The sequence below is a fragment of the Bos grunniens genome, chromosome 3 (assembly GCF_055505025.1).
Source record: "Bos grunniens cultivar Pamir isolate PY7600 chromosome 3, Bosgru_T2T1.0, whole genome shotgun sequence".
NCBI lineage: Eukaryota > Metazoa > Chordata > Mammalia > Artiodactyla > Bovidae > Bos > Bos grunniens.
Window position 1 is genome coordinate 101,379,821 of NC_141167.1, and position 23,029 is coordinate 101,402,849.

The 23,029-nt window shown below is 46.6% G+C and overlaps 2 long non-coding RNA genes and 1 other non-coding gene across 4 annotated transcripts in view; 2 read left to right on the plus strand and 1 right to left on the minus strand.

Moving 5' to 3' along the window:
- Positions 1–14,276: 14,276 nt before the first annotated feature.
- The window catches only part of LOC147376406 (uncharacterized), a 30,617-nt gene continuing 21,864 nt past the window's right edge, over positions 14,277–23,029 (minus strand). For both annotated transcript variants that reach the window (XR_015160977.1, XR_015160976.1), the window contains exons 2-4: positions 22,488–22,646; positions 18,173–18,353; positions 14,277–14,401 (exon numbers count right to left, since the gene is read on the minus strand). This is a non-coding gene — a long non-coding RNA (uncharacterized LOC147376406). The remainder of the gene's footprint in view (positions 14,402–18,172; positions 18,354–22,487; positions 22,647–23,029) is intronic.
- LOC147376407 (uncharacterized) lies at positions 17,183–18,531 on the plus strand. The gene is made up of 4 exons (XR_015160978.1): positions 17,183–17,310; positions 17,418–17,614; positions 17,726–17,805; positions 18,145–18,531. It is a non-coding gene; the product is annotated as an uncharacterized LOC147376407 (long non-coding RNA).
- Positions 19,324–19,395, plus strand: TRNAS-GGA (transfer RNA serine (anticodon GGA)). Its single transcript has one exon. It is a non-coding gene; the product is annotated as a tRNA-Ser (tRNA).

The following is a 23,029-nucleotide window of genomic DNA, read 5'->3' on the forward strand; positions in this document are numbered from 1 at the left end:
TTGGGTGTTCACCCTTGTGACTCAGCTGGTAAAGAATCTGCCTGCAAAAAAAAAAAAAGAAAGAAAGAAAGAATCTGCCTGCAATGAGGGAGACCTGGATTGGATCCCTGGGTTGGGAAGATCCCCTAGAGAAGGAAAAGGCTACCCACTCCAGTACTCTGGCCTAGAGAATTCTATGGACTCTATGGTCCATGGTGTTGCAAAGAGTCAGACATGACTGAGAAACTTTCACTTTCTTTCTTATGCAATTTGTCAACCTTTTTCTGCATTTTTCACCTGAGGTCATCATCTCTACCCTCCAGCTAGCTACTCCTGTGGGCCCCAATTCAGTAAACAAAACCACCATCTACTCAGTTGTTTAGGCAACAGACCTGGGGACTGTCATTCTTTAATTAGTCCATCTCCTTCTCCCTTCTATTCCAGTCAGTCACCAATCTCCTAAATATCTCTTAAATCCATCAATAGTGGAGTTGCACCTTGTACCAAGGTTAGGTTCTAAACCTAAAGTTTCTAAACCTTTAGAACCAAGGTTTAGGTTCTAAAGTTCATACATAAGGCAAAAATTACATAGTCAGCATAACCTTTGGATGGAGAAGGCAATGGCACCCTACTCCAGTACTCTTGCCTGGAAAATCCCATGGACGGAGGAGCCTGGTGGACTACAGTCCATGGGGTTTCGAAGAGTCGGACATGACTGAGCGACTTTCCTTTCACTTTTCACTTTCATGCACTGGAGAAGGAAATGGCAACCCACTCCAGTGTTCTTGCCTGGAGAATCCCAGGCACCGGGGAGCCTGGTGGGCTGCCGCCTATGAGGTCACACAGAGTCAGACATGACTGAAGCGACTTAGCAGCAGCATAACCTTTGGAAATTCCTTAAATCACTCATTAAATGGAACACCCATGGGACTTGCCCGGTGGTCCAGGGGTTAAGACTCCGAGCTTTCACTGCAAGAAGCACAGGTTCAATCCCTGGTCCAGGAACTAAGATTCCGCAGTGTGGCCAAAAGTTTAAAAAATTAAAAAAAAAATTTTAAATACAGCAGCCATGGTTTTGTGTGCACAACTCTGTACACAAAACATGTGCAAGCATGTATGTATAAGCGTGTGTATAGTAAGGTATAGTATATAATAGGGTATGCAGTATAACAAAATATTTTAAACTACATACAAAAATGAGATAGTGCTGTCTCCAGCTACAGGATACCTGGACGCTCAGAGGGTGAGGCCCGACACCGCCAGGACCTTGGAGAAGGGCAGGGTGGATAGCGGGGAGAAAGGCTCTGCTCTCATCTTTCTATAAAGCTGTTGATCTAAAAATATGAGATTGTTGTTCAGTAGCTCAATTGTGTCCAACTCTTTGCAAACCCATGGACTGCAGCACTGCAGCCAGGCTCCCTGTCCTTCACTGTCTCCCGGAGTTTGCTCAGACTCGTGTCCATTGAGTTGATGATGCCATCCAACCATCTCATCCTCTGCTGCCTGCTTCTCCTCATGCAAGGAGAAGCCTGAGCACGGCAACTAGAGAGTAGCCCCTGCCCAACACAGCTAGACAAAAGCCCGCACAGCTATGAAGTACCCAGCACAGGCAAAAATAAATACATAAAATAAAAAAAAATAGTGTCTTTGATGAAAAGTTTTTAAATCTAATGTAATTGTTACTGTGTTTAGTGTTTTTCCCATCTGCTTTAAAAAATCTCCTACCCTCAGGTCACAAAGATCCTTTCCTATTCTATCTTCTGAAAAGATACTATTGTTTTGCCTATCTCATTTAAGACTCGTATTCACCAGGAGATGATGTTTGTTTATATTGGGATTATGATTCTTATTTTATCCCATTGGGGGATCTAGTTATCCCAGCACCATTTGTGAAAAGATTGCTGTTTCCACTGCTCTGCAGAGCCATCCTTGTCATAAACCAAGTGTCCATATTCGCAGGATTCATTTTGGGGCCCTCCGTTCTATTAGTTGTTCATCTTTGTGCAATACTACACAGGCTGTAGCTTTATAACAAACTTTGATATCTATAGGGCAAGTCCCTCCCACTGTGTTCTTTTTCAAGAGTGTCTTGACTATTTGCTTCATGATCAGACACAAGTTTGTACAGATTCTTTTAAGTATTGAAAATACAAGAGCCATGTTGTTGCAGTCATTTTCTGAACACTTATTACAGTGACTTTCCCGTTTTGTAGTTGGCCATGCTGTCCAGGTCACTCATGAGCATCAAGCACTTGTGTGTGGCTGGCTGGAAGTGCAATGTGCTCTAAGTGTAAAAAAACACCAGATCTCAAAGACTTAGCATGAAAAAAAGAATACAAGATCTCTCACTAATGATTTTTGTTTTGATTACATGTTGACATGATATTTCAGGTATACTGGGTTAAATGAATATATTACCAAAATTAATTTCACCTATCTCATTTTACTTTTTGTTAATGTGACTACTAAAAACTGTGAAATTGTATACGTGGCTCGTCTTTGCAGCTCACACTGTATTTCTATTGGACAACATGGGGGGAACTGGCCAGTGACCCCCAAAGATATCCAGGTCCTTCTCTGGAACCTGTGACGGTTACCTCACATGGCAAAAGGGACTTTGCAGATGTGACTAAGGATGTGGACAATTATCTTGGATTATATGCAATTACAAAGGTCCTCAAAGGAGGCAGAGTGAGATATGACAACAAAAGGGAAGGAATTCAGCTGTGGAAACAGAGATCAGAGTTATTCATGTGGGCAGCTCCCAGAATTGGAAGAAACAAAGATTCTTTCCTGGGCTCTCCAGAAGCCTTGCTCATACCCTGATTTTAGCTCTGTAAGACTCTAGCTTCCAGACTTCTGGCCTCTGGAACTGTAAGAGAATAGAGTTTCTGTTATTTCAAGTTGCTAAATTTGTGGTAATTTGTAACAGCAGCCATAAGAAACTAATACAGACAGCATGCTTCTAAAATTATTTTTAATTTTAATATTATACTCACCATATATTCAATAAAAAATTTTAAGTTTTCATAGCACACACATCAGTTATTAGGAAAAACTAGTATTGATGCCTGCAGAATCCCATGGACAGAGGAGCCTGGCAGGCTACGGTCCATAGCATCGCAAAGAGTCAGACACCACTGAAGGGGACTTAGCATGCACGCAAACTACAGTACCGAAAGATGTCAAGGATAGAACATCATTCTGAGAGGGAGCTCCAAGACCAGTGTATAGTTATGTGTAAGAGACAATTCTACTGAAGAACAGTATATCCAGAAGAAAATATTCAGAACTCTTATACCTCAACAGTAAGAAAACAATCAGAAAATGAACAAGAGATCTGAACAGACATTTCAGGTAGGAAGATACAAAAATTGTTAATAAGCATATGAGAAGATGCTCAATATCACTAGTGATTGCTGCTACTGCTGCTGCTAAGTCACTTCAGTCGTGTCCGACTCTGTGCGACCCCATAGACGGCAGCCCACCAGGCTCCCCCGTCCCTGGGATTCTCCAGGCAAGAACCCTGGAGTGGGTTGCCATTTCCTTCTCCAATGCATGAAAGTGAAAAGTGAAGTGAAGTCGCTCAGTCGTGTCCGACTCTTCGAGACCCCATGGACTGCAGCCCACCAGGCTCCTCTGTCCATGGGATTTTCCAGGCAAGAGTACTGGAGTGGGGTGCCATTGCCTTCTCCGATCACTAGTGATTAGGGACATGCAAATCAAAACCACAATAAGGTACAATTTCACAGCCACTTAAATGGCTGAAATCAAAAAGACAGAGGGACTTCAACAGTGGTAAAGTGGTAATGACTCCGAGCTTCCACTGCAGGGGGGTGGGAGACGGGAACTGGTCAGGGAACTAAGATTCCACATGCTATGTGATGTGGCCAAAAAAAAAAAAATCTATGTATCCTTGCCTATATCTTTTGATTGGTCTCAACCTTTTTAGGGCAATCTTGCCCATTTGCCATTGATTCTAACTCCCCTTCAATGGAACTGGCTTGTGAACTGCAGGATTCTGTCTAAGATACTGGAGGGAAAGAAGGTGCCCGTTAGCCATAGAGTTTTGGGGATTTTCTATGCACATGGGCTTCCTGGTGGCTCAGCGGTAAAGAATCCACCTGCAACACTGGAGTCACAGAAGACACAGTTTCGATCCCTGGGTGGGGAAGATCCCCTGGAGGTGGGCATGACAATGTACTCTAGTATTCTTGCCTGGAGAATTCCATGAACAGAGGAGCCTGGCAGGCTACAGTCCATAGTCACAAAGAGTCGGACAAGATTGAAGTGACTTAGCATGCAGGCACATGCACATAATCACATCCACGATGAGTATCAGTAGTTTTATTTCTTCGTTCTAATCCTTTTGCCTTTTGTTTATTTTTTACTTCCCTGGATAGACATTAAAGAACATTGATGGTAAGTGGAGGTAGGGGGCATCCTAACCTCGTGTAGTTCCCGATTGTGGCCATAGCCTCCAAGACGGCCCCAGCCACACTTGCCTGCTGGTGTTCACACCCTTGTTTAGTCCTTCTCTCAAAAACAGTATTTTTAATGATCACAGTGTCTAGTTAACATTTGTCAGCATACATGGTTACATTTTTTCCCCTGTTACATCCCCATGTCTTATTTTGCAACTGGAGCCTTATTTTGTATCCTTTTCTTTTCCTTTTAGTTTCCACAGCTCTCAGTTGTGGCATGTCTGATAGTTGCAGCATGTGAACTCCTAGTTGGGACACGTGGGATCTGGTTCCCTGACCAGGGACCCCACCCAGGCCCTCAGCATTGGGAGCACAGAGTCCCAGCCCTGGATCACCAGGTAAGCCTTCTCATATTGTTAAGTGGTGGTATGTCACTTCTGGGGCTAGGACATGAAAGGTAACAGTAGCATCTACCTCTCTATTACAGTTCCCTGGTGGTCTAGTGGGGCTAGGATTCAGCGCTTTCACCACCACAGCCTGGGTTCAATTCCCGGTCATGGAAGTAACTTTTAGGGCTCACCTGATGGCTCAGCAGGTAAAGAATCCTCCTACAATGAAGGAGGAGGGTTTGATTTCTGGGTTGGGAAGATCCCCTGGAGGAGGGCACAGCGACCCACTCCAGTATTCTTGCCTGGAGAATCCCATGGACAGAGGAGCCTGGAGGGCTACAGTCCAAAGGTCACAAAAAGTTAGACAAGACTGAGTGTCTAAGCACACACCTCTCTATTACCTAGGGTACCTATTGTTCTTATTTGTGCTGTTTTATACCCTTGGGTTATATCTGTGTGCTGGACATTGTTTTTGAGAAATTATTTATAGAAAGTTCTTGAGGCTCAAGATAATGTTATCTCTACTAAAGAGAACTTATTTTGCTGGCTCCTGAGGGCACTAGCAAATTTGGAACCAAGTAACTCTGAAATCTTTGCCCAGCCCCCCAAGGCTGCCAGTACTGCAGCTCCGCCCTTTCTAAACTGAAAACCCCAAAGCATAAACAGCCTTTAGGAAAGGTTTCACTTCACTTACCATCCTCTCATCATCTCAATTCAGTAATTCTTCAAATCTTGTTATTTCTCTGATGTTTTTAAGATGAATTTTTAAAAACCTTTTATTTTACATTGGAGTATATTTGAGTGACAATGTTGTGCTAGTTGACTTTTAAAGTTTTGAGCATGAGGATTTGTTTGAATTATCTAGGCTTCTATATCCAGAATTGGTGGTCCCTTTGATCCTCATGTGAGGGATCCGATAAGTAGCAATATCTTCAGAGAAGGTAGGGTCCTCACTGCTAGAAGATGAGTCATAACTGGGCTTGTGCAATTATGGTAACCCCCTTTGCTCTAGGTCTGAGGTGGCATTATGACTCACTTTTGAGGAAAAAAAAATAAAGATATAAGAGGAAAACACCTAAGAACTTGTGGATGAATTTTTGTGCCCTTTGGAAAGCGCACTGACTGGGAACCAGAGCCCTTTCTCTTCTTTGTGCTTTGGGATGATTCCATGGAAGGAAGTCACACTTGAGTCTGTGGCACTCCTGTTATGGCCGAGGGAAAAGCCAAGAAAATTGCAGAAGTATCAACTCATGGTTTTTTGTATTGTTGAGCCACTTAAAAAATCCTGGAACCCTTTGCTTTCAACCTTCTTAAATATTCCTATGGTTTCACTGTTAGTCAGGTTTTCTGTTATGTGCAGTTCAATGTGTTCCTAACTGATATATTATCCTTTAAGATTCAGCTTTAGGGCCTTCCTTGGTGGTCCAGTGGGAGGATCCCCTAGAGAGGAAATAGCAACCCACTCCAGTATTTTTGACTGGAAAATCCCATGGACAGAGGAGCGACTGAGCACACACCGGTGGTCCAGTGGTTAAGAATCTGCCTTGCAATGCAGGGGACACAGGTTTGATTCCTGGTCACAGAACTAAAATCCCATATGCTGCTGAGCACGAGTACTCTAAGTACTGAGCCCATCCCACAACTAGAGAGTCTGTTTGCCGTGATGAAAGATCTCATGTCCCTCAACTACGACCCCCCAAAAAAAAACAACCCTCAGCTTTAAATGTCACTTCCTCAGGAGGCCTTTCTGAAACCTCCAACACATTCAATAATACTCTCTCCTTTCCCCTCAGTGCCCCTCATCATATTTCAAATTCTCTGTTGAATGACAGTCCCTCTCTGGGCTGAAAGCACTTGAGAACAGAGACCTTAATAGGTATCCTAGAATCCAGCCCAGTGCCAAGCATGGTGCCTCTTATAAATAATTAACTATTGAATAGACAAATACAGGCGTCAAGAGCGTAAGTGGAAGAAGAAACTGGATAAAAACCCTGCAGGACGTGAATTTAAATTTGTGCATCTACTAACAGATGAAAACTCTTAAAGCTCAGAGAATCATTACAGAAGGGTTGGATGATCATCGTGAGAACTGGGTGTGAGTGTTTATGTGGTGCAAGTGAGAGTTGCCAAGTAGTGTTAAAGACCCAGCTGGGATTAGAGACCGTAAATGTGCATTGGCATAAGTCGGCAGAATTTTGAGATTTTCTGCAGCAGTGTTCAGCTGTCTGGGTGTGGGAAAGAAATTGGATAACTGGACTGATCCAAAGATGGGGCTCTCAGGACAGGCTGCTTTCTGCTCTGTTCTCTGGTAAAGTAAGTAAAGGTAGATGTGAGTTTTTATTTCCACTCTCTCAGTAGAGAGAACTTGCAGAACTCAAAGGCTTGCCTTTTCACTCCGGGCTTGGAGACACCCCTTGACTGAAGCACGCACAACAGAGGTCTGCCCCCACCTCCCACTCTCCGTGGAAGGCTTGGGAAGGGGATCTGTGAATTTCCTAAAGCGTGTGTGTGGGTGTGTGTGTGCATGCTGCGGGCATGTGTGGGTGCTTGTGCACTTTTCTGGAGTGAGTGTCTATCACTTCCACCAGATTCTCAAAAGTGTCTGTGATTCAGAAAAGCAAGAACCACTGACTTGGGGTTATAGCTCCTAACCAAGGACCACCGTGTGGATCCACTCTGTCACTCAGGGCTTGACTGATGGCTAATCACACCCCCGCTTATTGACGAGAGGCAGCCTAGGACGACGGTGGACTCGAAGGACAGAAGCCTGGGCTATGGTGCTCCGTGTGTCGGTTTCCTATCAAATGGGAATGACGATCACAGTTCCTTATCTCAGAAGGCTGTTGCAAAGATTAAACGAGTTAGTATATGTAAGTGCTTAGGACCATGCCTGGCACTTAGTAAGAGCTCATTTTTATTATACCTAGAAAGGCTTCTCCAGTGGCACAATGGTAAAGAATCTGTCTGCCAATACAGGAGACACAAGAGATGTGGGTTCGATCCCTGGGTTGCGAAGATCCCCTGGAGTAGAAAATGGCAACCTATTCCAGGATTCTTACTTGGAAAATTCCAAGAGGAGCCTGGCAGGCTACAGACCACGGGGTCACCAAGAGTTGGGCACAACAGCACAGCACAGTGGTCAGCCTAAGCCACACCAGGACAGAGAAGTTCAGCCGGGAGGCGTCATTTGTAGGAGCATATTTGCTACCAATCTTGTGCTAATCTAAGCATTCTCTTCTCTCTGATACTTCCTGTGTAATCTGGGGCAAGTTCCTTAACCACTCTCTGTCTCAATTGTCTTATCTGTAGTATGGTGACAATAATAGTAACTACCTCATAAGATTGTTGTAGGCATTCTACGTGAGCTCAAAGCGTGATTCCAACTCACGAAAGGCTGATGTGATTATTATTACTGCCTAAGTACATTCTGGGGAAGCAAATGGTAAACCCACTCCTGTATTCTTGCCTGGAAAATGCCATGGACAGAGGAGTTTGGAGGGCTAATGTCCATGGGGTCACAAAAGAGTCAGACACAACTTAGTGACTAAGCAACTACAACACAAAAGTATATTCATGCTCCTCATTTTGCTGAGAGAGGCTGTTTGCAACCGGCTCCCACAGCCTTCCCTCCCACTGAAATCTTCACAACACACAAAGCGCCTCACACATACCTCGTCGGACTCACAGTGGCTCATCGAGGTGACGACTTGAGACCCAAAGAGAGAGGACTAACCCTAAGGCCTCTCTACCCACTCCTTTCCTCACGGCATCCCTTCCCTTCCTGGTTTCCATCCACAACAATCCCGCTTGCGAAATCCCACACTGACCACAAAGCCTTTCCAGTTCCCCTAATCAGAATCCCTGGTTGGAACCAATTGTGTGACACGTGCACAATTCTGCAAGGGCTACATGGCTCACTCCCCATCAGGCCGCAGACTCCCAGGGAACGGGCTGGCCCACCTCCCCCTTCTACTGTATCCGTCACCGTTCTTGGGACAGAGAGTGCCTGCTCTAGAGAGCTGCTGAGTGAAGGAAATGGAATACTTGATGATTCTATTATTCCTAGGTGATCACATGTTTAAGGGAAGGAAGGAAGAGACACTGAGAGGTTGCTCTGCCCTGCAGACTAAGAGACTGTGCACATAAACAGACAGTGGCCAGATCATATGGAGAAACAGAACTCACCCACAACCTTCTGCAACCTGCCCAGGAAACCACCCCCTTATCTACAGTAAACCACCCAGGAAATCTATAAATCAGATTTGCAGGAAGTCAGACTATCTCTAATATCCAGGAAGCGAAACAATAACTTCTATAACAATTGGCTCAAAAAACCCAGGACTTGATTAATCACTGTCAGCTTCTCTTATTTTGGTCCCCAGTTCCAACGTGGGATCAATCATGGAAAGTCAAATATGTACCCCTAACCAGTCATATGTGTGCGCGCTAAGTAGCTTTAGCTGTGTCTGGACTCTGTGTGACCCTATGGACTGTAGCCTGCCAGGCTTCTCTGTCCATGGGATTCTCCAGGCAAGAATACTGGAGTGGGTTGCCATGCCCTCCTCCAGGGCGTCTTCCTGACCCAGGGATCGAACCTACGTCTTTTACACCTCTTGCATTGGCAGGTAGGTTCTTACCACTAGTACCACCTGGGAAGCCCAACCAGTCATATGGAATGCCCAATATCTAGTGAGCCTGGCTACAAGCTTCATGCCAACAGCCTCAGTCAGGCACGCCTGGAACTTTCCTTTTGTTTTTCACTATTAAATTTTCCCATCCCTCTGCCTGCCTTTGAGTCTCTCCTAAACGCAAGTGACCTTGGCTGACTCTCTTGCTCTAGCAAGGACGGAATAAATAGGCTTCTTTTCTTATTTGGTTGGTTATTTCCACAAGACCCAAGAATGAAAGTGCAAAGCGCAGAGGCCCAGACTTCTGTCAGTTCCCCGGTTTCCCCTGGGGTGGAGCTCTGAACCCTCAAACAGCAGAGTTGCTGGCTGATCCACTGGAAATGCTGAGCAGACCTTTGGACTCCACTGAGTGAGAGCTGGGGAGGCCAAATTGACTCAGATTAAATCCCCCAGGCATAAAATCACAAAAGAGTTTTTGTTAGATGCTGATTGAGAGGGAGACGCTCCAAAGATCTAGTGAGAGGGTAGGACAGCTGGGAGTAAAGCAATGAGGGAAAGGCAGGCATCTTGCCTAGAACTGGAGTAAGGATTGCCTACAGCTGCCTGGGTGGGATGGAGATTTGAGTCAAGATTCTTATCTAACCTCCACCAAAATTCTTTATCTAATACACAGATATTTACTGAGTGTGTAGTGCGTACAGGGCACGGTTGTGACCAGCAAAGCCACTGACCTCATGGAGCTCACACCCTAGTGGGGAAAGACAGACAATAAATGACTAAATTATACATATATAATCTCAGAAGTGGTCATGTCGCAGGATGGGGGACCCGTTCCAGGACCCAAGAGCGGGCTCTTGTCTAACACTTGGCAAACAATTGTCTGAGGACACGCATGCTGACAAAGCAAGAGACTTTATTGGGAAGGGGCACCTTGGTAGGGGCCTTCCCTGGTGGCTCAGTGGTAAAGAATCCGCCTGCCAATGCAGGAGATGTGGGTTTGATCCCTGGGTCGGGAAGATCCTCTGGAGAAGAAATGGCAACCCACTCCAGTATCCTTGCCTGGGAAATCCCATGGACAGAGGAACCTGGTCAACTACAGTCCATGGGGTCACAAAAGAGTTGGACACGACTTAGCGACTAAACAGCAATAACAACCAGAATGGAGAGCAGCAGGGTAAGGGAACCCAGGAGGACTGCTCTGCCATATGGCTCGCAGCCTTGGGTCTTATGGTAAGGGGGTAGTTTCTGGGGTGTCTCTGGTGAATCACTCTGACTCAGGGTCCTTTGTGGTGGTGTGCAAACTCAGTCAAGATGGATTCCGGCCAGAAGGATTCTGGGAGTTGGTAGGATATCTGGACTGGTGTCTCCTCTCTCCTTTTGACCTTTCCGAAATTCTTCTGGTTGGTAGTAGCTTGTTTGTCCCACAGGCCTTACCAGATCCTCCAGCTATAAGATTAGCTCATGCAAGTGGTTACTATCGTGTCTGGCCAGGGCAGGCAGGCGGTTTCAGTCAGTGGTTCCCCTAACAGCTAGAGCCTTGAGGAAAATAGGATGTTGGAGGGCATCCAATAGGATGCTGAGGGTGAGAGCAGAGAATGTGGAAGTGTGATTGGGGAAGGTCTCTCTGAGGAATGACATTTGAGCTGACACCAGAAGGAACCAGAAATGGCAGGGGAAGTTGGGGAAACAACTTAAGCAAAGACCCTGAGGCAGGACTGGCTTTGACACACTCCATGCTGCTGCTGCTGCTAAGTGGCTTCAGTCGTGTCTGACTCTGTGCGACCCCATAGACGGCAGCCCACCAGGCTTCCCGGTCCCTGGGATTCTCCAGGCAAGAACACTGGAGTGGGTTGCCATTTCCTTCTCCAATGCAGGAAAGTGAAAAGTGAAAGTGAAGTCGCTCAGTCGTGTCCGACTCTTAGCGACCCCATGGACTGCGGCCCACCAGGCTCCTCCGTCCATGGGATTTTCCAGGCAAGAGTGCTGGAGTGGGGTGCCATCACCTTCTCCGGACACACTCCATATGGAACAGAAAGAGGGAGGGTGTGCCTAGGGCAGCTTGAGGGGAAGGTAATGGAGATGAGACCAGGAATGAAGGAAGGGCTTTCGACATCGTGCAAAGAGTTTAGGTTTTATTTTATTTTAAATATAATATATATTTAAATTTGCTTTCCAGGTGGTTCAGGTGATAAAGAATCTGGCTGCAATGCGGGAGGCTTGGATTCGATCCCTGGATTGGGAAGATCCCCTGGAGGAGGGCATGGCAACCCATTCGAGTATTCTTGCCTGGAGAATCTCCATGAACAAAGGAGCCGGGCAGGCTACAGTCCATGGGGTCACAAAGAGTCGGACATGACTGAGCGACTAAGCACAGCACAGCACATATTTAAATTTAATATATATTTAAATTTTAAATATAATAGGAGGCATTAAATTATTTGCCTGCCTTGCCATTTTGTCCAAGTCCTAGGAGAGCTTCCTTGTTGAGATCTTGTCCAGATGCTGGCAGTCGGGGGATGTCGGTGGGGGGATGGCATTGAGGAGATAGGATGTGGCTCTGACCCAGTTGCTTTAAGTCACAACCAGAATCCCTTGTTCAAGAGGACAAAATGGGCCACAGAGAGTGTGTAAACCCCTGAAGCTGTACACTAATTTTGTACGTGAGTGTACTCAACTTTAGGGATGAACTCAGGCTTTGTCAGATTCTCAGAGGCGTCTCTATAACCAAAAAAAGATAGGAAAGGAAGCTGTTGACTTGTATCTTGCACTTGCGAGCTTCATCTTAGTAAGGACCCACAGACTTGGCCAAGGTTGAGGGAGGGGAATAAGGAGGGAGATGCTTTTTACTGTGCACCATGCACTTTACCTATTTTTAAATTTTTTTGATTGAAGTATAATCGACTTAAAACTTTATATCAGTTTCAGGTGGAAAATTAGTGATTCAATATTTTTGTACATTACAAATGATCACCACTGCTTTATCTATTTTTAAAAATCCACTTCAGGGTAAAGGACTGAAGCTGGAGAAGAATGGACAAGGTAGGGAGGAAGGTGCAGAAAGTTTTGTTTGTGGGCCAGGGCAGGACAGTGAGGTACCCACTGGATCTAACTTGCCACCTCACCCCTAACCTGTGCTCATAGCCCTCAACTCTGAAGAGCTTGTCCCAGACAGGTGGGTCCGGGCAGAAGGGCTTGGCTGCCTAGCGAGCACCTACCGCACTGCTCTGTGAGAGTGGCCACAATAGATCCCCTGCAACTCAGGACCTGCTCGGGACCTGAAGCCACTCAGGAACTGCCACTGTCCTACGCCTGAGCCCCAGGCTCCTCAAGTCCTGCAACTTCACTTCTGAAAGTTCCAGAAGCTGGGGCCTCTGAAGCCAGGTACACTGCAGACCCCACCTGGAGCTCTGGACTCAGACCTGAGTGCATCTCTCAATGGCTTTTAAGAGGGGTCCATCCCCAACATCTTGGTTGATCATTTTGCTTTGAGTAAAAGTTCTCTTGCTCTGCCTGGCCTCCAGGCCCAGCCCTAGCCAGGCAGATGGAGGCTGAGATGGGAATGTTTTCTCTAATTATCTCCGGAATCTTGTGATTTGTCTCCCCACAAATAGGTCTGGTCCAACCTTCAGACCCATCTGTTGTCAGAGATCAGTGAGTGGGCTGGGACCTGTCTCCCTAGGGTGTTCAGATCCCCAGTAATCCTGGCCCACAAGTCGGGGAGCAGAATCAGCTACTGATGACAGGTCCCTGGAAGGGTGCAGAGCAGCCGCAGCCTCCTCATCCCCACTCAGGGAAGATATCAGGGTGGCTTTGCGCAGGCCAGTTAAACCACCAAGCTGCTCTCCTGCTGGGGAAAAATTCAGACCTTTCAATAGCTTCCTCCTGTGGCCACCTCTGTCATGTCTTCCCAGGCACTTATACTTGTGGAGCCTAAGAGAATGTTACCACTCAATCCTCTGAGTGATAAATCTTCCGGACTTTTAATTCAGAGTCCCAAAATAAATAAAAGTGCCATACAATATTTACTTACTTACTATGTTCAGTTAAAGCTTGTGTTCTATGTGCATCATCCCACTTAAACCTGCACAAAGCAGAGCCCTGAGGTAGGGACATAGTCATGTCCCCCGTCACACTGCCAGTTGGTCAAGGAGCCGAGAAGTGAACCCAGGCAGTCTGAGGACACTGTGCCTATACTGTTGCATCAATAAAAATAAAGTGAGTCGCAGAAGGGCCCCACAGTCTTGCGTCAAATGGGATGCAATCAGGACCTAGAGAACACCCACATCCTGACTGTTGCACAAGGGCGCAGAGCACGCAGTGGTGGTGCTGCTGCCGGCCTGGAGTCAGGTGTCCTGAGCTGCTGTTTCTTCTGGGAAATAAGGGGCCAGCCTGCACTTCTCTGGAGCTCCCTGCTCGGAAAGGCTGCACGTTCCTTCCCAGAAAAGTGTGAGCTCCGCCTGCAGGGATGCTGGCTCTGAAAACCACGACCTGGCCGCCAACCCTTCTCCTTGCGCCAGCGGCTTGGGAAGGTGCCATGAAGGTGCTGGGCCAGGAATGGGGAGACCTGGGTTCTGGCTCCAGTTCTGTCTCCTAAGTCAAGTGCTTGGCATCACCTACTGCCTCGGTGTTTTCATCTGATAAATGGAAGGAATGTCCATCAGTCCACCTCCACTTTATAATGTTTGGGGAGAAGATCAAATGAGATGATGAATCTAAAAAGCTCTTGGAGGGAATTCCCTGATGGTGCAGTGGTTAGGACTCGAAATTTCCACTTCAGGGAGCATGGGTCTGATCCCTGGTGGGGGAAATGAGATCCTGCAAGCCGCATGATGCTACCAAAAAAGAACAAATAAATAAAAAATTTTAAATGAATTTTTTATTATCCCCCTTGGAGACCAGAGGCTCTATGCAGAGTGAAGACTTGGGGCCAATGTAGTTCTCTTACCCGCTGCGTCCTGGTGTTTTTAGATGAGGCCAGGGCCTGAGGTGAGAGAATGGAAGGTGGTGTTGGGTATAACCGCCTCTCCTCACCCTTCACCACAGCCGCCCTCTCTGCCAGGCTGCCCCTCCTGTGGCACCTGCCCCGCCCTGTGGTGGGAGGGTCGGGAGACAGCTAGACAGAGGCCTGAACCATCTTCTGAGGACTAAGGTGAGGAGAAGACACAAGGACTCAGAAACAGGGGTTTTCTTTCTGATACTGCCCCTGGACTGACTGTCAGGGCTTCAAAGGGAAAGCTCAGGGAGCCGAACCCTAAAATGATCGCTCACACATTCAACAGCATAACTGAACACCTACACGGGAAATAGTGAGGCCCCAGCTGCCCAAGGTGGATGCTCTGCAGGCGAGTCTCAGAGTCCCCTGGGCACTGAGGGGCCCAGCAGAGCCGGGGGACTGGGTGGGCCTGTCCGGGAACAGGGACTGAATGGGGATCAAGTGGGAGCAGTGGCAGAAGCCAAACTAGGGAAGCTGGGGAGCCAGCCTGCAGTGCTGGACTGAACGTGAGGCCACAGAACAGGAACCAATACGCTTCTCAACCCAGGAAGAACTTAGGGCCCGGAAGCCCCACTGGGGCAGTGGGACAGCCAGCGTCCAGGCTCACCTGGAGGAGGGTGACCCTGGCCCTGGTGCCGCAGCAAGCTGGTTACTCCCTCCTTCAACCTGTGCCTCCCTGGAGCAAGCCTCTGCCCGCCCACCTCTGATGTCAGGTCCTCGGTTTGTACATTCTTTCCTCTTGTCCTGGAAGAAGACGCCCACTGCACTGATTTCTTTCCATCACCCTTGGTCAATCTCGAGTTTGCTTACTCCAGTGTTTTTTCTTTTTTTTTCGGCTGTGCTATGCAACGTGTGGATCTTAGTTTCCTGACCAGGGATCGAACCTGGGCCCTTGGCAGTGAAAGTGTGGAGTCCTAACCACTGAACCACCAAGGAGTTACCCCAGAAATTTTTCCTTCTCAGTGGGTGTTCCCAGTTCACTTGGGCCAGTGGCTCAGGGGACACTTCTAAGTATTTTGCTAAGTTTCTCCTCTTAACATACAGCACGCAAGCAGCAACTGAAATGTTATCATGTGGTCCTCAATGCCAGGCCCTGAAGGGGAAACCAAGAAGAGCAAGGCAAGCCCCCACTCTTGGGAATTTAACAAATCATATTTATAACACATTTATAAATACATATAAATTATCATATAAAATTATAAATCTAAATGATACATCGATTAGATTATAAATTCCCTAAATGATATAAACTGACAGTGTAAGGTCAGCCTGCCTACTGTCTCACCTGCCATGAGTTGGGGTGTGGTGCTGAATGTAGCTGTAGGAGGAAAGGACAGGTCAGAGCAGCACCTGCTTTTGGAAGAGGTGGCATCTGAGTGACCTTGGAGGATGAGTTGGATATGAGGGATGGGAATAAGCAGAGAAGGCATTCCATGGATGCCAGAAGCAAAGTATCACACATTTGTAAGGGTCACCGTCACTGTGATCCATGCAGGAGGTGAGGAGAGCTTAGACAGGGGGTGGCCACGGAATGGATGAGGACACATAACCGTGTGAAGGGCAGGAAGTCTTTGGGCTAGGAGGCCAGACTTCATGACACAATCTGGGAATCTAATTCTGGACTTGCCAAAAATTGCCACAATCTCTTCGCCTGGAAAACGAAGGGACTGGGCAAAATGACCTCTAAAGTCCCATACTATTCTGGAATAAAGGAGAGGAGTAAAGATGTCTCTAGGATTTTGAAGATTAGTCCTAATCAGTTTTGTTTTTTTTTTCCATGTAGGATCTTGATTCCCCAAACAAGGATCAAACCCACCCCCCATGCAGTGGAAGCCCTGAACCTTAAGTTCCAAAGATGTCAGTTTAAAATAAACAGAGTGGACCCATTTCTGACTCTCCCTTCCCACTGGAGTCTCGTCACAACTGCCATAGGCTCACTGGTTCTTAGTCTTGCCAGGCAGCCACCGCTTCCCTCCACTGGGAGAGCGTGACCCTGCTACATCAAAACAAGAGCAAGGAAGAGGAACTGGCCTTTGCTCCTGGAGATTTGTCAGCTTCACCTCCGTGAATTTTGTCCGTCATCAGCACAATCTTGCTAGGAAGCATGTGACTGCCCAAAGCCAGCAGGTGAGGGTGTGAAGTCCCTAAACTGACAGATTAAGTTTCCATCACCCCAAGGGAAGGGGGCCTTAAAGCAGAAATGAGGCTGTTAATAAGAAATGAAAGATGGTTTTTGCATACCCAGGTTGGAGGACTCAAGAGAGTACCTGCTTCACAGGCAAACTTCCCAAAGAGTGGTTTAGACCGGCTGGCCTCGCCTGCGGGTGTTCATAAAACCCCTGTGGAGCTTAGGAACGAGATCACCCAGACTGGGGACCAGACATCTGTACTTTAATATCCCTGCAGGCAATTGTCAGACACACCGAAGTGTGAGACCCCCTGGCCTAGAGAGCTGCCAGGGCCAGGGCTTTGGGCCAAGGAGCGAGAGGGACAGAGGTGGTCCTGGGAGATGAGAGGCTTACTCACAGACTGAGCTGTGGCGTGGAAGGTTCCAAGCTTAGAGGAGATGGATGGGGGTGGGCATTTCAGACAAGGAGGCACAGAAGCCCTGGTTGGAGGCTTGGCCTGTTCAGGGTGGCGAAGCCGGAGGGGCTTTGAATGCCAAGAGCTGGACTAGATCCTGAAGCCGCAGGAGCAGGGAAGCTTTGAGCAGAGAAGGGAGACCCTTTACAGCAGCAGGAGCTGATGTGGCCCCTGCTTGTCCGCACAGGGCCCTCAAGGTCTCTGAGATGGGCCTGGGCCTGTGGTCAGAGAGGCAAGTCTGCCCTCCCTCCTGCCTCGACTGTGTTTCCTTCACGGCAAGCCCTGACTCCTCCATTTCTGACTTCAAGTCCTTGGTATGTACGAAATTCTTGCCTCTCCTTTGGCTGCCCTGCCTGTCTCTCTGGCCGCAGTTTTGAGTTTTGTACCCTGATTCCTACCCTTTTATGTCTGCCTTTCTTAGGCCTTCAGCACACTCTGTCAAAATTAATTTGACACCAAGCTGGCTTTCTCTAGAAAGTCTGGGAAACTTCTAAGCACGAGAGCAAGATTCATGTGGGAAGAATTACCACAGCCCTTTCCTTAGGGCAGTCCTGAGATTAGAATCCTCTGTCTCCAGTGACAAGCCACTAAAGAAAGAAGCTGTTTATCAAGGCTCAGGTGGGTAGAAATAACTTGCTCAGATTCTGGACGGCAGAGTCCAGCACGTCACCTGATTTCCTGGCTCTGTTCTGTTACTTTGATGGGATGCCCTCTTCAAACCACAAACAGACTCTCATCACCTCAAGAGCCTGCCTCTCTGTACACCTTTGCTCTGCTTGGAGAAGTTCTTCATTTACTTCTGGAATCAGGTGAGGGGTTGGACATTGGGTCCAGTTATTACATGGACCTTTATTCTCTCTGTAGGAGCCTTTTTGGGGCGGGAAGATGGGTTTCTGCCACCTTTCTTACTTGGGACAAAATACACTGTTTCCTGCTCTTAATTCACATCTGCAGTTGATCTTGGAATTGGTCATAGTTCTATGTGTGGCCAGTACATTGAGTGCAATTCCAGACTCCAGAACAAAACAGTTTTTCTGTTTTCTCAAAATGCTTAGAGGCCTCAACCCTCACCGCGCCTCCCCCAAGCACTGCCCTTCTCTCTGTGATACTGGGACGATGTCTTCCCAGTGCATTTTTGCCTTCAGCAGCTGCTGGATCTGTGCCAGCGCACCTCACCTTCTGGTCCAGGAACCGCAAGGCACAAGGAGCCTGCCAAGCTGGGAAGACATCACAGAACTCAGTCCTGGTCGCCCGTTTGCTGCCAGATTTCTTCGTAAGGAAGATAGTTTCTGCCCAGACAGCAACATAATCTTCCCCCAATCCCTGGCACAGAGGCTGGGCCACCGTTGTCAACCTGCTGTGAGAACACATTTAATATATGCTGTGTCACTGGTGAATCCTTGCTGAATCCTGTTGGGCTCTGAGAGAGCACAGAACGCCAGCATCTGTGCATGGGCAAAGGGGCAGGTCTAAGTCTTCACACAGTGCAATTTTGATTCACATCAACTAAAATAAAATTTTAAACATATCATTAATCATAATGCTGGCTGCCTTTTCTATATGACTCTGCAGGTTCATGCTCTTACTATTTATTTATTTATGGCTGCACTGGGTCTTCTTTGCTGCACGTGGGCTTTCTCTAGCTGTGGTGAGCAGGGGTTTACTCTTCATTGTCGTGCTTGGGCTTCTCACTGTGGTGGCTTCTCTATTTGTGGAGCACAGGCTCTGGGGCGAGGGGGCTTCAGTAGCTGCTGCACAGGCTTAGTTGTTCTGAGGTATGCAGAATCTTCCAGGGCCAGGGATCACACCTGTGTCCCCTGCGTTGGCAGGTGGGTTATTTTTTGGGGGAGGGAGATTCTTAACCACTGGACCACCAGGGAAGTCCCCACATGCTGTTATTTTTATTTTGGCTTTTATAATAGTCTATGAACATAAATGGAGTATTGTTGTTACTCCAATTGAGAAGCCAGAAACTTAGCATGCCCAAGGTCACACAGCTACTGAATGGCAAAACTGGGATGGAATCTGCATCAGAGCTGGTTCTTCCGCACTTCCTCTCTTTACGACCCAGGGCTGAATCTTGCTGCAGCAGCAGCCTCAGTGGCAGCACAAAAGGGGACTTCAGGACTGCCCACTGCCCTGAGCCCCCACAGGCCCTAGTAGTTGAGGGGTGTGTGGCTCTTGAGAATGTTCTCTGAGATCCTAAGGACAGGACTAAGTGGAGGCTTGTGTCAGAAGAAGTGTCCTGGCTAATTGTTCCCCATCCCTGGTGATGGGTATCATTTTATTAAATCTATAAATTGGTTAGGTTAAGACTACAACAGGCTTCCCTGGTGGCTCAGAGGTTAAAGCGTCTGCCTGGAATGCAGGAGACCCGGGTTCGATCCCTGGGTTGGGAAGATCCCCTGGAGAAGGAAATGGCAACCCACTCCAGTACTCTTGCCTGGAAAATCCCATGGACGGAGGAGCCTGGTAGGCTACAGTCCATGGGGTCGCAAAGAGTTGGACACGACTGAGCGACTTCACTTCACTTCACTTCACTTCAAGACTATAACAGAGGAAGGATAATATCTGAAGATCTTCCCAATTAGCAAAGAATGAATATTCTCAAACCTGCTACAGGCCTAACCCAGAAACTCTAGCTTATGGCCACGTTTCCCAAACACATATGTAAGAAGATGTACATGAGTTCAACCAGCTTAACACAGTTGTCACAGTACTGATGATTTTGTAAACTTAATGGCTGCCAAGGTTATGTTTGATCAGTTCATTCAATTCCATAAACATTTACTGAACACTTCCTGTGTTTGGAATGCCGATGGACAGACACATGGCTCAGGGCGGTACCAAGGCAACCTCTGTCAGCAGGACCCCAGAACCTGAAGGACTGAACTATGGAAATCAAATTTAAAAGAATCCTAGCTTTGGGAGTTTCTGACCAAACTGAATGTTTTCGGAGCAGTGACTGGTGACCAGAATGTCCTATCCTCATCTTGGACCTCATTTTACCAAGCAGGTCATATCCTGTTTCTTCATGATTCCATCATCCTAGCGCCAGCTCAGCCAAAATGAGTTGACATAGCATCCAGGAAGTGCTGGAATCTGGCCAGAGCTGAGGCAGAGATCACAATTTCTCGTTCAGGGCTCATCCCACAAGCATTTATTGAATGCCTACTATGTGCAAGGCAAGGCGGTGGATACAGCGGTAAACATGGCCAGGCGGTCCCCACCTCCAGGTTCCTTGTAGTGAGCAGGTCACAACAGTCTGTTCTCATAATTGTGGGGAGTGAGCTAACTAGGCCGGTGTCAGAAGAACAGCATTAGTGAAAGAAAACGGCCCAGAACAACGTGACAGGACACAGAACCAACGGCTGGAGCCCAGCCTGGTGTGCAGCGGCTGGGAATAGAGAGGCTCTTCGGAAACAAAGGAGTTGAGCAAACCACGATTCCCAGGGGCAGAAAGGCAAACAGACTAGGCTTTCTGAAAATGGGTGCTATGACCACAAACCAAGAGTTTCACTAATTTCCGGACGCCACCTACACATATTGGTATTGGCATCAGCGCTGTGTTGGAGTTGGGACAACATCTCACAGGAAATATGAGTTTCAAATGTTATTCGGCTCAACAAAAATAAAACTTCTTTAATCGACTACCAGAAAAGATTATTAAGCAAATTCAGCTATAGTTCTCAAAAACTTCACTTGTACACAACATAAACAGATAATAGGTTCTCACTGAGAAATTACCAAATTTTCCTTTGTGTCTTTGTTTCTTTTTCTCTTTGACTGTGCCCCAATGCTTGTAGGATCTAGGCTTATGGGATCTCGGTTCCTCGACCAGGGCCAGGGCTGGAAACTGGGTCCCTGGAATTCCCTGTATGTTTGTTTGCAGCCGTGTTACCGTGGGGCCTGCACGTGTCGTAAGTGCTATATATGTTTTGTTATTTAGTCACTCAGTTGTGTCTGACTCTTCGCGACCCCATGGACTGTAGCCCACCAGGCCGCTCTGTCAATGGGATTTCCCAGGCAAGATATTGGACTGGATTACCATTTCCTTCTCCAGGGGATTTCCCAACCCAGGGATCAAACACACATCTCCTGCATTGGCAGGTGGGTTCTTTACCACTGAGTCACAAGAGAAGCCCTCAGATACATGTTAACTATATTATTATTATTAAGTCACTCTGTTATACTCCAAGTCAGACAAATACTTAGCCTATCCCCTCTGTTGTCCATAGTCCTAGAGGTACTTTGGGGTGAACATCTACTTATTGCATAATCTTTTAAGAAATTTCTTTTTATCCTTGAGACAGTGTCCACAAATTTTATCTCGCACTTTGCACACTGCTGAGGCATAGGAAATTCCTTCCCTAATACAATATTTTCAGACCACCAAGTCCTGGGAGGTGACAGCTGTAATAAATCTCGTGAGCTCTTTGGTCAGCAGCCACTTCTTAATGGAAAGGTCTATTTCTGACCCTCAGTTACAAATGTCAAAGGCAGACCTTTCCCTCCTCCCAGGCTCCCTTCCCACTCTGCTGTCTTTGGTCACACCTTCTGGTCCTGCAGCTTGCCCCCTGGTTGATAAGTGAGTGCTGCTGGGATGTGACTTGGGGGCACAGAAAGGTCCTTGGACCCAAAATATCTTCTGCCCTGTGGGCTGGGCATCTCATCATCAGTATTGTTCTCTAAAGTCTGAGCAAAGGGGCTTCCCCTCCAAATCCAGGACTATAAATGTGCCTCTGAATTAGGACTTGTTAACAGCAGTCCCAAAATAAACCACCCATATGGGGAGGGGGCATTAACCCCTTACCTTCCCAAGCTCTAGGAGTAGGAGACCAAGACTGAAGATGTCTTCAGGAAAGCTACAAACCTGAGGCCTGCAGACCAATCTGCAATGATCCACGTGTTTTAGGTTATACTTGTGGTGTCCTAAAGCTGTTTTTTAGTGACTTGCCAATATTTTAAAACCAGGATACTTTATAATGGTTCTTGAGAAATAAAAACTTAAAAATAGATGCTTCAGCAATATTGTCCTGCACCCCACAAAATAACAGGAGTCTCGGGGATTCCCTGACACTTTACCCACCACCCACTGAGCCTGAGTTTAAAGTCAGAAAGCAAAAAAAAAAGTCAGAAAGCAGGCCTGGGCACCTGGGACTCATCTGTTTGTTCTGTTTCATTCCAAATATTTCTATTAACTCTACAAATACAAAAACCAAAACAGAAATACAAAAGATGAAAAAACAGAGATGACACAAAGTGGCCTAAATGGTCCTTGTCTTGAGAGAACTTAGGGATTTATTGAAAAAACAATAAATCATAATGAAATGATAATTTTATCATATAAATTATATAATTTATAAATTAGAACAGAATATAGATGTTAAACTTCAAATAAGGATATAATACTGATACATAAAAGCATTTTATGTTTTCACTTCCCTCATCTCTTGAGATAACATTTGCTTCTGTTGAGTCCAGTACTTACCTCCCAAGTCTGTCTCCAAGTAGACCCAACTCCTTGAGGCCAGAGGCTGTTCTAATTGTGTCCTCCGCAGCAAGTGCAGAAAATGCTCAATAAGTATTAGGTGGGAACACCTGATACACTGCTACTGAAATATCCTGGTTTTAAAATATTGACAAGTCACTGAAAAAAAAAAAAAAAAACCTTTCAAATACTTGAGAGTAGACCCAATAATACATGACTGTAGTTCATGAACAAATGGCAAATAAAACTTTAAAAATAGTGGTGACAAAAAAAATAATGACTTTATCTACTCTGTCATTTTACGTGTATTATTTATTTCTTTACCATAACTAAAAACAGATAATGCCTGTGGTTAAACATTCAACAACATATAAGCATATAGAGTAAAAAAGTGAAAGCTTATATTTTTATTTTCCTCTCCCAACCCCTCCCCAGCTGCTGCCCCCAATTCCGAGTTTGGGATGTATTCTTCCAGATATAAGTAACTAGGCAGACATATCTCCAAGCCTATTCGTATATGTCAGATTAACCCCATTTTACAG